This window comes from Parasteatoda tepidariorum, chromosome 10, assembly GCF_982258835.1.
Source record: "Parasteatoda tepidariorum strain Cologne lab strain chromosome 10, Ptep-v5.0, whole genome shotgun sequence".
Lineage (NCBI taxonomy): Eukaryota > Metazoa > Arthropoda > Arachnida > Araneae > Theridiidae > Parasteatoda > Parasteatoda tepidariorum.
Window position 1 is genome coordinate 5432066 of NC_141764.1, and position 13637 is coordinate 5445702.

At 23.5% G+C, this 13637-nt stretch overlaps 1 protein-coding gene across 5 annotated transcripts in view; it reads left to right on the forward strand.

Annotated features, from left to right (window-relative positions):
• Positions 1 to 325: 325 nt before the first annotated feature.
• Positions 326 to 13637, forward strand: part of LOC107454616 (uncharacterized) — a 63899-nt gene continuing 50587 nt past the window's right edge. For all 5 annotated transcript variants that reach the window (XR_015430016.1, XM_087154218.1, XM_087154221.1 and 2 more), the window contains exon 1: positions 326 to 455. The gene's annotated coding sequence lies outside the window, so the exon portion shown is untranslated. The remainder of the gene's footprint in view (positions 456 to 13637) is intronic.

Consider the following 13637-nt stretch of genomic DNA (forward strand, 5'->3'; position numbering starts at 1 on the left):
TTAAATTCTTAATTTTTCTTTGTAAATTTAGTTTTTCTTTAATTCTTTATTGTTTTTTCCAACATAAGTAACATAATATAAAAATATTTTGTTCCTTTATAGTTCGTTTTACGTTATAATTATTCTTTGACAGCTAACTCAAATCTGGAATGGTTCTTTTATTGACGTTCGAAATTATACTGATCTTTATAATCAATATCAAATAAACAAGAACTAATTTTTTAAAGATTTCGGTTTCAAATTCTGAAATTTGGTTAACGGTTGCAATTAATTTATTTAAAAAAAATATATTGTTTTTTGAAACGGTTATTTAAAATTAACTGTCAGTTATTCTTCAGCAGAGAAAAAGTTCAACGAAAATAAGTAGTCGAAAGCGTACTGGCTCCGAAACTAAAAATAAAAGTGCGGCAAAGTATTGTTGCTTTTTTGCTTTTTAAGAAAAAAGTCCTGCTTAAGTAAGATAATATTTTTGAGATTATTTTTTTTATTTTGTCTGGTTATAGTTTTAACTTATGAACTGTGCTACAAATACTCGTTCAATTCCAGAGATAAAAATGCAGCTTTCTAGGAGGATTTCTCTTTTAAGTTTAATTAAGAATTTGCTATATCGTGATAAGCAGTAGCCCCCACCCCCCCCAAGCTCTTGGGCACATTCTCGGGCAAATTCTAAATTCCCCCCCAAACTATTCGTTTTATTTAGTGTAAAAATTCCCCCCCAAGCTTTAAGTGGGCGCATCCTGGTGATAAGTTACGAAATTCTTTGGCAGAAGGAATCAAAGAAAGACTTGGCAGCCAAGGTGCAGCTAAAAAATTTAAAAAAGCCAGTGATGATGAGGAGGATGAATGTGAAAGAAGTGCACTTGAAGATGAATTAACTCTTATGGATGATCTGAAATAGAAAATGCGAGATAGAAATAGAAAATATTCTAACTCATTTTGTATGACTGCGTATAACTCATTTTGTGTGACTGTAATATGTGCATTTTTTTAAACTCATTTTATGTTGTGTGTATGGATGTGGTGAGTCGGGTATTCTAACTCATTTTGTATGACTGTGTATAACTCATTTTGTGTGACTGTAATATGTGCATTTTTTTAAACTCATTTTATGTTGTGTGTATGGGTGTGGTGGGTCGGGTATTCTAACTCATTTTGTATGACTGTGTATAACTCATTTTGTGTGACTGTAATATGTGCATTTTTTTAAACTCATTTCATGTTGTGTGTATGGGTGTGGTGGGGCGGGTATTCTAACTCATTTTGTATGACTGTGTATAACTCATTTTGTGTGACTGTAATATGTGCATTTTTTTAAACTCATTTCATGTTGTGTGTATGGGTGTGGTGGGTCGGGTATTCTAACTCATTTTGTATGACTGTGTATAACTCATTTTGTGTGACTGTAATATGTGCATTTTTTTAAACTCATTTCATGTTGTGTGTATGGGTGTGGTGGGGCGGGTATTCTAACTCATTTTGTATGACTGTGTATAACTCATTTTGTGTGACTGTAATATTATATGAATTACTAGTTTTCTGGTAGTGAATATGAAAAATGGCAATTAAAGAAATTGCCTATGAGTTGCCACTTGCTAAATTTTTTTTTTTGGTTGAAAATACAATTCATTTACTTTTGATTTTTTTTTTATTAAATGTGAATATTTTATAATCTGAAAATTACTTTTGTTCTCAGTTGTTTTTTAAAATTTTTCTTCATTTCAGAAATGACTGATAGGCAATTAAAGAAATTGCCTATCAGTCGCCACTTGATATTTTTTTTTTGGTTGAAAATACAATTCATTTACATTTTTTTTTTTTTTTTTTATTAAATGTGAATATTTTATTATCTGAAAATTACTTTTGTTCTCAGTTGTTTTTTAACATTTCTCTTCATTTCAGAAATGACTGATAGGCAATTAAAGAAATTGCCTATCAGTCGCCACTTGATAATTTTTTTTTGGGTTAAAAATACTATTCATTTATATTTTTTTTTTTTTTTTTTTTTTTTTATTAAATGTGAATATTTTATAATCTAAAAATTACTTTTGTTCTCAGTTGTTTTTTAAAATTTTTCTTCATTTCAGAAATGACTGATAGGCAATTAAAGAAATTGCCTATCAGTCGTCACTTGATAATTTTTTTTTTTGGTTGAAAATACAATTTATTTACATTTGATTTTTTTTTTGTTAAATGTGAATATTTTATAATCTGAAAATTACTTTTGTTCTCAGTTGTTTTTTAACATTTTTCTTCATTTCAGAAATGACTGATAGGCAATTAAAGAAATTGCCTATCAGTCACCACGTGATAATTTTTTTTCTTTTTGGTTGAAAGTTCAATTCATTTACATTTGATTTTTTTTTTTTATTAAATGTGAATATTTTATAATCTGAAAATTACTTTTGTTCTCAGTTGTTTTTTAACATTTTTCTTCATTTCCGAATTGACTGATAGGCAATTAAAGAAATTGCCTATCTGTCGCCACTTGATAATTTTTTTTTTTTGGTTGAAAATACAATTCATTTACATTTGCTTTTTTTTTTTTTTATTAAATGTGAATATTTTATAATCTGAAAATTACTTTTGTTCTTACTTGTTTTTTTTAAATTTTTCTTCATTTCAGAAATGACTCATAGGCCATTAAAGAAATTGCCTATCAGTCGCCACTTGATAATTTTTTTTTGGTTGAAAATAAAATTCATTTAAGTTTGATTTTTTTTTTTTTTTTTATTGAATGTGAATATTTTATAATCTAAAAATTACTTTTGTTCTCAGTTGTTTTTTAACATTTTTCTTCATTTCAGAAATGACTGATAGGCAATTAAAGAAATTGCCTATCAGTCGCCACTTGATAATTTTTTTTTTGATTGAAAATGCAGTTCATTTACGTTTGATTTTGATTTTTTTTTATTAAATGTGAATATTTTATAATCTGAAAATTACTTTTGTTCTCAGTTGTTTTTTAACATTTTTCTTCTTTTCAGAAATGACTGATAGGCAATTAAAGAAATTGCCTATCAGTCGCCACTTGATAATTTTTTTTTTTGATTGAAAATACAGTTCATTTACATTGATTTTGATTTTTTTTATTAAATGTGAATATTTTATAATCTGAAAATTACTTTTGTTCTCAGTTGTTTTTTAAAATTTTTCTTCATTTCAGAAATGACTGATAGGCAACTAAAGAAATTGCCTATCAGTCGCCACTTGATAATTTTTTTTTTTTTTTTTTTGGTTGAAAATTCAATTTATTTACATTTCATTTTTTTTTTATTAAATGTGAATATTTTATAATCTGGAAATTACTTTTGTTATCAGTTGTTTTTTAACATTTTTCTTCATTTCAGAAATGACTATCAGTCGTCACTTGATAATTTTTTTTTCTTTGTTTAAAATACAATTAATTTACATTAGATTTTTTATTTAATTAAATGTGAATATTTTATAATCAGAAAATTACTTTTGTTCTCAGTTGTTTTTTAACATTTTTCTTCATTTCAGAATTGACTGATAGGCAATTAAAGAAATTGCCTATCAGTGGTCACTTGATAATTTTTTTTTTGGTTGAAAATACAATTAATTTACATTTCATTTTTTTTTTTTATTAAATGTGAATATTTTATAATCTGAAAATTACTTTTGTTCTCAATTGTTTTTTAACATTATTCTTCATTTCAGAAATGACTGATAGGCAACTATAGAAATTGCCTATCAGTCACCACTCGATAAATTTTTTTTTTTTGGCTGAAAATACAATTAATATGCATTAGATTTTTTTTTTATTAAATGTGAATATTTTGTAATCTGAAAATTACTTTTGTTCTCAGTTGTTTTTTAAAATTTTTCTTCATTTCAGAAATGACTGATAGGCAACTAAAGAAATTGCCTATCAGTCAGCACTTGATAATTTTTTTTTTTGGCTGAAAATTAAATTTATTTACATTTGATTTTTTTTTTATTAAATGTGAATATTTTATAATCTGAAAATTACTTTTGTTCTTACTTGTTTTTTTTAAATTTTTCTTCATTTCAGAAATGACTCATAGGCCATTAAAGAAATTGCCTATCAGTCGCCACTTGATAATTTTTTTTTGGTTGAAAATAAAATTCATTTACGTTTGATTTTTATTTTTTTTTTATTGAATGTGAATATTTTATAATCTAAAAATTACTTTTGTTCTCAGTTGTTTTTTAACATTTTTCTTCATTTCAGAAATGACTGATAGGCAATTAAAGAAATTGCCTATCAGTCGCCACTTGATAATTTTTTTTTTGATTGAAAATGCAGTTCATTTACGTTTGATTTTGATTTTTTTTTATTAAATGTGAATATTTTATAATCTGAAAATTACTTTTGTTCTCAGTTGTTTTTTAACATTTTTCTTCTTTTCAGAAATGACTGATAGGCAATTAAAGAAATTGCCTATCAGTCGCCACTTGATAATTTTTTTTTTGATTGAAAATGCAGTTCATTTACATTTGATTTTGATTTTTTTTATTAAATGTGAATATTTTATAATCTGAAAGTTACTTTTGTTCTCAGTTGTTTTTTAAAATTTTTCTTCATTTCATAAATGACTGATAGGCAACTAAAGAAATAGCCTATCAGTCGCCACTTGATAATTTTTTTTTTTTTTTGTTTGGTTGAAAATTCAATTTATTTACATTTCATTTTTTTTTTATTAAATGTGAATATTTTATAATCTGAAAATTAATTTTGTTCTCAATTGTTTTTTAACATTATTCTTCATTTCAGAAATGACTGATAGGCAACTATAGAAATTGCCTATCAGTCGCCACTTGATAATTTTTTTTTTGGTTGAAAATACAATTCATTTACATTTGATTTTTTTTTATTATTAAATGTGAATATTTTATAATCTGGAAATTACTTTTGTTCTTAGTTGTTTTTTTAAAATTTTTCTTCATTTCAGAAATGACTGATAGGCAATTAAAGAAATTGCCTATCAGTCGCCACTTGATAATTTTTTTTTGGTTGAAAATACAATTCATTTACATTTTATTTTTATTTTATTAAATGTGAATATTTTATTATCTGAAAATTACTTTTGTTCTCAGTTGTTTTTTAAAATTTTGCTTCATTTCAGAAATGACTGATGGGCAATTAAAGAAATTGCCTATCAGTCGCCACTTGATAATTTTTTTTTTGGTTGAAAATACAATTCATTTACTTTTATTTTTATTTTTTTTATTAAATGTGAATATTTTATGATCTAAAAATTACTTTTGTTCTCAGTTGTTTTTTAACATTTCTCTTCATTTCAGAAATGACTGATAGGCAATTAAAGAAATAGCCTATCTGTCGCCACTTGATAATTTTTTTTGTGATTGAAAATGCAGTTCATTTACATTTGATTTTGATTTTTTTTTATTAAATGTGAATATTTTATAATCTGAAAATTACTTTTGTTCTCAGTTGTTTTTTAACATTTTTCTTCTTTTCAGAAATGACTGATAGGCAATTAAAGAAATTGTCTATCAGTCGCCACTTGATAATTTTTTTTCTTTTTGGTTGAAATTCAATTCATTTACATTTTTTTTTATTAAATGTGAATATTTTATTATCTGAAAATTACTTTTGTTCTCAGTTGTTTTTTAAAATTTTGCTTCATTTCAGAAATGACTGATGGGCAACTATAGAAATTGCCTATCAGTCACCACTCGATAAATTTTTTTTTTTTTGGCTGAAAATACAATTAATATGCATTAGATTTTTTTTTTATTAAATGTGAATATTTTATAATCTGAAAATTACTTTTGTTCTCAGTTGTTTTTTAACATTTTTCTTCATTTCCGAATTGACTGATAGGCAATTAAAGAAATTGCCTATCTGTCGCCACTTGATAATTTTTTTTTTGGTTGAAAATACAATTCATTTCCATTTGATTTTTTTTTTTATTAAATGTGAATATTTTATAATCTGAAAATTACTTTTGTTCTTACTTGTTTTTTTTAAATTTTTCTTCATTTCAGAAATGACTCATAGGCCATTAAAGAAATTGCCTATCAGTCGCCACTTGATAATTTTTTTTTGGTTGAAAATAAAATTCATTTACGTTTGATTTTTATTTTTTTTTTTTATTGAATGTGAATATTTTATAATCTAAAAATTACTTTTGTTCTCAGTTGTTTTTTAACATTTTTCTTCATTTCAGAAATGACTGATAGGCAATTAAAGAAATTGCCTATCAGTCGCCACTTGATAATTTTTTTTTTGATTGAAAATGCAGTTCATTTACGTTTGATTTTGATTTTTTTTTATTAAATGTGAATATTTTATAATCTGAAAATTACTTTTGTTCTCAGTTGTTTTTTAACATTTTTCTTCTTTTCAGAAATGACTGATAGACAATTAAAGAAATTGCCTATCAGTCGCCACTTGATAATTTTTTTTTTGATTGAAAATGCAGTTCATTTACATTGATTTTGATTTTTTTTATTAAATGTGAATATTTTATAATCAGAAAATTACTTTTGTTCTCAGTTGTTTTTTAACATTTTTCTTCATTTCAGAATTGACTGATAGGCAATTAAAGAAATTGCCTATCAGTGGTCACTTGATAATTTTTTTTTTGGTTGAAAATACAATTAATTTACATTTCATTTTTTTTTTTTATTAAATGTGAATATTTTATAATCTGAAAATTACTTTTGTTCTCAATTGTTTTTTAACATTATTCTTCATTTCAGAAATGACTGATAGGCAACTATAGAAATTGCCTATCAGTCACCACTCGATAAATTTTTTTTTTTGGCTGAAAATACAATTAATATGCATTAGATTTTTTTTTTATTAAATTTGAATATTTTGTAATCTGAAAATTACTTTTGTTCTCAGTTGTTTTTTAAAATTTTTCTTCATTTCAGAAATGACTGATAGGCAACTAAAGAAATTGCCTATCAGTCAGCACTTGATAATTTTTTTTTTTGGCTGAAAATTAAATTTATTTACATTTGATTTTTTTTTTTATTAAATGTGAATATTTTATAATCTGAAAATTACTTTTGTTCTCAGTTGTTTTTTAACATTTTTCTTCATTTCAGAAATGACTGATAGGCAATTAAAGAAATTGCCTATCAGTCGCCACTTGATAATTTTTTTTCTTTTTGGTTGAAAGTTCAATTCATTTACATTTGATTTTTTTTTTATTAAATGTGAATATTTTATTATCTGAAAATTACTTTTGTTCTCAGTTGTTTTTTAACATTTTTCTTCATTTCCGAATTGACTGATAGGCAATTAAAGAAATTGCCTATCTGTCGCCACTTGATAATTTTTTTTTTGGTTGAAAATACAATTCATTTCCATTTGATTTTTTTTTTTATTAAATGTGAATATTTTATAATCTGAAAATTACTTTTGTTCTTAGTTTTTTTTTTTAAATTTTTCTTCATTTCAGAAATGACTGATAGGCCATTAAAGAAATTGCCTATCAGTCGCCACTTGATAATTTTTTTTCTTTTTGGTTGAAATTCAATTCATTTACATTTTTTTTTATTAAATGTGAATATTTTATAATCTGAAAATTACTTTTGTTCTCAGTTGTTTTTTAACATTTTTCTTCTTTTCAGAAATGACTGATAGGCAATTAAAGAAATTGCCTATCAGTCGCCACTTGATAATTTTTTTTTTGATTGAAAATGCAGTTCATTTACATTTGATTTTGATTTTTTTTATTAAATGTGAATATTTTATAATCTGAAAATTACTTTTGTTCTCAGTTGTTTTTTAAAATTTTTCTTCATTTCATAAATGACTGATAGGCAACTAAAGAAATTGCCTATCAGTCGCCACTTGATAATTTTTTTTTTTTGTTTGGTTGAAAATTCAATTTATTTACATTTCATTTTTTTTTTATTAAATGTGAATATTTTATAATCTGAAAATTAATTTTGTTCTCAATTGTTTTTTAAAACTTTGCTTCATTTCAGAAATGACTGATAGGCAACTATAGAAACTGCCTATCAGTCGCCACTTGATAATTTTTTTTTTGGTTGAAAATACAATTCATTTACATTTGATTTTTTTTTATTATTAAATGTGAATATTTTATAATCTGAAAATTACTTTTGTTCTTAGTTGTTTTTTTAAAATTTTTCTTTATTTCAGAAATGACTGATAGGCAATTAAAGAAATTGCCTATCAGTTGCCACTTGATAATTTTTTTTTTTGGTTGAAAATACAATTCATTTACTTTTGATTTTTTTTTTATTAAATGTGAATATTTTATAATCTGAAAATTACTTTTGTTCTCAGTTGTTTTTTAAAATTTTGCTTCATTTCAGAAATGACTGATGGGCAATTAAAGAAATTGCCTATCAGTCGCCACTTGATAATCTTTTTTTTTTGGGTGAAAATGCAATTAATTTACATTTGATTTTGATTTTTTTTTATTAAATGTGAATATTTTATAATCTGAAAATTACTTTTGTTCTCAATTGTTTTTTAACATTATTCTTCATTTCAGAAATGACTGATAGGCAACTATAGAAATTGCCTATCAGTCACCACTCGATAAATTTTTTTTTTTTTTTTGGCTGAAAATACAATTAATATGCATTAGATTTTTTTTTTATTAAATGTGAATATTTTATAATCTGAAAATTACTTTTGTTCTCAGTTGTTTTTTAACATTTTTCTTCTTTTCAGAAATGACTGATAGGCAATTAAAGAAATTGCCTATCAGTCGCCACTTGATAATTTTTTTTCTTTTTGGCTGAAATTCAATTCATTTACATTTTTTTTTATTAAATGTGAATATTTTATAATCTGGAAATTACTTTTGTTCTCAGTTGTTTTTTAACATTTTTCTTCATTTCATAAATGACTGATAGGCAACTAAAGAAATTGCCTATCAGTCGCCACTTGATAATTTTTTTTTTTTTTTGTTTGGTTGAAAATTCAATTTATTTACATTTCATTTTTTTTTATTAAATGTGAATATTTTATAATCTGAAAATTAATTTTGTTCTCAATTGTTTTTTAACATTATTCTTCATTTCAGAAATGACTGATAGGCAACTATAGAAATTGCCTATCAGTCGCCACTTGATAATTTTTTTTTTGGTTGAAAATACAATTCATTTACATTAGATTTTTTTTTTATTAAATGTGAATATTTTATAATCTGAAAATTACTTTTGTTCTCAGTTGTTTTTTAACATTTTTCTTCTTTTCAGAAATGACTGATAGGCAATTAAAGAAATTGCCTATCAGTCGCCACTTGATTATTTTTTTTTTGATTGAAAATGCAGTTCATTTCCATTTGATTTTGATTTTTTTTATTAAATGTGAATATTTTATAATCTGAAAATTACTTTTGTTCTCAGTTGTTTTTTAAAATTTTTCTTCATTTCATAAATGACTGATAGGCAACTAAAGAAATTGCCTATCAGTCGCCACTTGATAATTTTTTTTTTTTTTTTGTTTGGTTGAAAATTCAATTTATTTACATTTCATTTTTTTTTATTAAATGTGAATATTTTATAATCTGAAAATTAATTTTGTTCTCAATTGTTTTTTAACATTATTCTTCATTTCAGAAATGACTGATAGGCAACTATAGAAATTGCCTATCAGTCGCCACTTGATAATTTTTTTTTTGGTTGAAAATACAATTCATTTACATTTGATTTTTTTTTATTATTAAATGTGAATATTTTATAATCTGAAAATTACTTTTGTTCTTAGTTGTTTTTTTAAAATTTTTCTTTATTTCAGAAATGACTGATAGGCAATTAAAGAAATTGCCTATCAGTCGCCACTTGATAATTTTTTTTTTTGGTTGAAAATACAATTCATTTACTTTTGATTTTTTTTTTTATTAAATGTGAATATTTTATAATCTGAAAATTACCTTTGTTCTCAGTTGTTTTTTAAAATTTTGCTTCATTTCAGAAATGACTGATGGGCAATTAAAGAAATTGCCTATCAGTCGCCACTTGATAATCTTTTTTTTTTGGGTGAAAATGCAATTAATTTACATTTTATTTTTTTTATTAAATGTGAATATTTTATAATCTAAAAATTACTTTTGTTCTCAGTTGTTTTTTAACATTTCTCTTCATTTCAGAAATGACTGATAGGCAATTAAAGAAATAGCCTATCTGTCGCCACTTGATAATTTTTTTTGTGATTGAAAATGCAGTTCATTTACATTTGATTTTGATTTTTTTTTATTAAATGTGAATATTTTATAATCTGAAAATTACTTTTGTTCTCAGTTGTTTTTTAACATTTTTCTTCTTTTCAGAAATGACTGATAGGCAATTAAAGAAATTGCCTATCAGTCGCCACTTGATAATTTTTTTTCTTTTTGGCTGAAATTCAATTCATTTACATTTTTTTTTATTAAATGTGAATATTTTATAATCTGGAAATTACTTTTGTTCTCAGTTGTTTTTTAACATTTTTCTTCATTTCATAAATGACTGATAGGCAACTAAAGAAATTGCCTATCAGTCGCCACTTGATAATTTTTTTTTTTTTTTGTTTGGTTGAAAATTCAATTTATTTACATTTCATTTTTTTTATTAAATGTGAATATTTTATAATCTGAAAATTAATTTTGTTCTCAATTGTTTTTTAACATTATTCTTCATTTCAGAAATGACTGATAGGCAACTATAGAAATTGCCTATCAGTCGCCACTTGATAATTTTTTTTTTTTTTTGTTTGGTTGAAAATTCAATTTATTTACATTTCATTTTTTTTTTATTAAATGTGAATATTTTATAATCTGAAAATTAATTTTGTTCTCAGTTGTTTTTTAAAATTTTGCTTCATTTCAGAAATGACTGATGGGCAATTAAAGAAATTGCCTATCAGTCGCCACTTGATAATTTTTTTTTTGGTTGAAAATACAATTCATTTACATTTGATTTTTTTTATTATTAAATGTGAATATTTTATAATCTGAAAATTACTTTTGTTCTTAGTTGTTTTTTTAAAATTTTTCTTTATTTCAGAAATGACTGATAGGCAATTAAAGAAATTGCCTATCAGTCGCCACTTGATAATTTTTTTTTTTGGTTGAAAATACAATTCATTTACTTTTGATTTTTTTTTTATTAAATGTGAATATTTTATAATCTGAAAATTACTTTTGTTCTCAGTTGTTTTTTAAAATTTTGCTTCATTTCAGAAATGACTGATGGGCAATTAAAGAAATTGCCTATTAGTCGCCACTTGATAATCTTTTTTTTTGGGTGAAAATGCAATTAATTTACATTTTATTTTTATTTTTTTTATTAAATGTGAATATTTTATAATCTTAAAATTACTTTTGTTCTCAGTTGTTTTTTAACATTTCTCTTCATTTCAGAAATGACTGATAGGCAATTAAAGAAATAGCCTATCTGTCGCCACTTGATAATTTTTTTTGTGATTGAAAATGCAGTTCATTTACATTTGATTTTGATTTTTTTTTATTAAATGTGAATATTTTATAATCTGAAAATTACTTTTGTTCTCAGTTGTTTTTTAACATTTTTCTTCTTTTCAGAAATGACTGATAGGCAATTAAAGAAATTGCCTATCAGTCGCCACTTGATAATTTTTTTTCTTTTTGGTTGAAATTCAATTCATTTACATTTTTTTTTATTAAATGTGAATATTTTATAATCTGGAAATTACTTTTGTTCTCAGTTGTTTTTTAACATTTTTCTTCATTTCATAAATGACTGATAGGCAACTAAAGAAATTGCCTATCAGTCGCCACTTAATAATTTTTTTTTTTTTTGTTTGGTTGAAAATTCAATTTATTTACATTTCATTTTTTTTTATTAAATGTGAATATTTTATAATCTGAAAATTACTTTTGTTCTCAGTTGTTTTTTTTAAATTTTTCTTCATTTCAGAAATGACTGATAGGCCATTAAAGAAATTGCCTATCAGTCGCCACTTGATAATTTTTTTTCTTTTTGGTTGAAATTAAATTCATTTACATTTTTTTTTATTAAATGTGAATATTTTATAATCTGAAAATTACTTTTGTTCTCAGTTGTTTTTTAACATTTTTCTTCTTTTCAGAAATGACTGATAGGCAATTAAAGAAATTGCCTATCAGTCGCCACTTAATAATTTTTTTTTTTTTGTTTGGCTGAAAATACAATTAATATGCATTAGATTTTTTTTTTATTAAATGTGAATATTTTATAATCTGAAAATTACTTTTGTTCTCAGTTGTTTTTTAACATTTTTCTTCATTTCCGAATTGACTGATAGGCAATTAAAGAAATTGCCTATCTGTCGCCACTTATTTTTTTTTTTTTGGTTGAAAATACAATTCATTTACATTTGATTTTTTTTTATTAAATGTGAATATTTTATAATCTGAAAATTACTTTTGTTCTTAGTTGTTTTTTTTAAATTTTTCTTCATTTCAGAAATGACTGATAGGCCATTAAAGAAATTGCCTATCAGTCGCCACTTGATAATTTTTTTTCTTTTTGGTTGAAATTCAATTCATTTACATTTTTTTTTATTAAATGTGAATATTTTATAATCTGAAAATTACTTTTGTTCTCAGTTGTTTTTTAACATTTTTCTTCTTTTCAGAAATGACTGATAGGCAATTAAAGAAATTGCCTATCAGTCGCCACTTGATAATTTTTTTTTTGATTGAAAATGCAGTTCATTTACATTTGATTTTGATTTTTTTTATTAAATGTGAATATTTTATAATCTGAAAATTACTTTTGTTCTCAGTTGTTTTTTAAAATTTTTCTTCATTTCATAAATGACTGATAGGCAACTAAAGAAATTGCCTATCAGTCGCCACTTGATAATTTTTTTTTTTTTTGTTTGGTTGAAAATTCAATTTATTTACATTTCATTTTTTTTTATTAAATGTGAATATTTTATAATCTGAAAATTAATTTTGTTCTCAATTGTTTTTTAACATTATTCTTCATTTCAGAAATGACTGATAGGCAACTATAGAAATTGCCTATCAGTCGCCACTTGATAATTTTTTTTTTGGTTGAAAATACAATTCATTTACATTTGATTTTTTTTTATTATTAAATGTGAATATTTTATAATCTGAAAATTACTTTTGTTCTTAGTTGTTTTTTTAAAATTTTTCTTTATTTCAGAAATGACTGATAGGCAATTAAAGAAATTGCCTATCAGTCGCCACTTGATAATTTTTTTTTTTTGGTTGAAAATACAATTCATTTACTTTTAAATTTTTTTTTATTAAATGTGAATATTTTATAATCTGAAAATTACTTTTGTTCTCAGTTGTTTTTTAAAATTTTTCTTCATTTCAGAAATGACTGATAGGCAATTAAAGAAATTGCCTATCAGTCGCCACTTGATAATTTTTTTTTGGTTGAAAATACAATTCATTTACATTTTATTTTTATTTTTTTTTTATTAAATGTGAATATTTTATTATCTGAAAATTACTTTTGTTCTCAGTTGTTTTTTAAAATTTTGCTTCATTTCAGAAATGACTGATGGGCAATTAAAGAAATTGCCTATCAGTCGCCACTTGATAATCTTTTTTTTTTGGGTGAAAATGCAATTAATTTACATTTTATTTTTATTTTTTTTATTAAATGTGAATATTTTATAATCTAAAAATTACTTTTGTTCTCAGTTGTTTTTT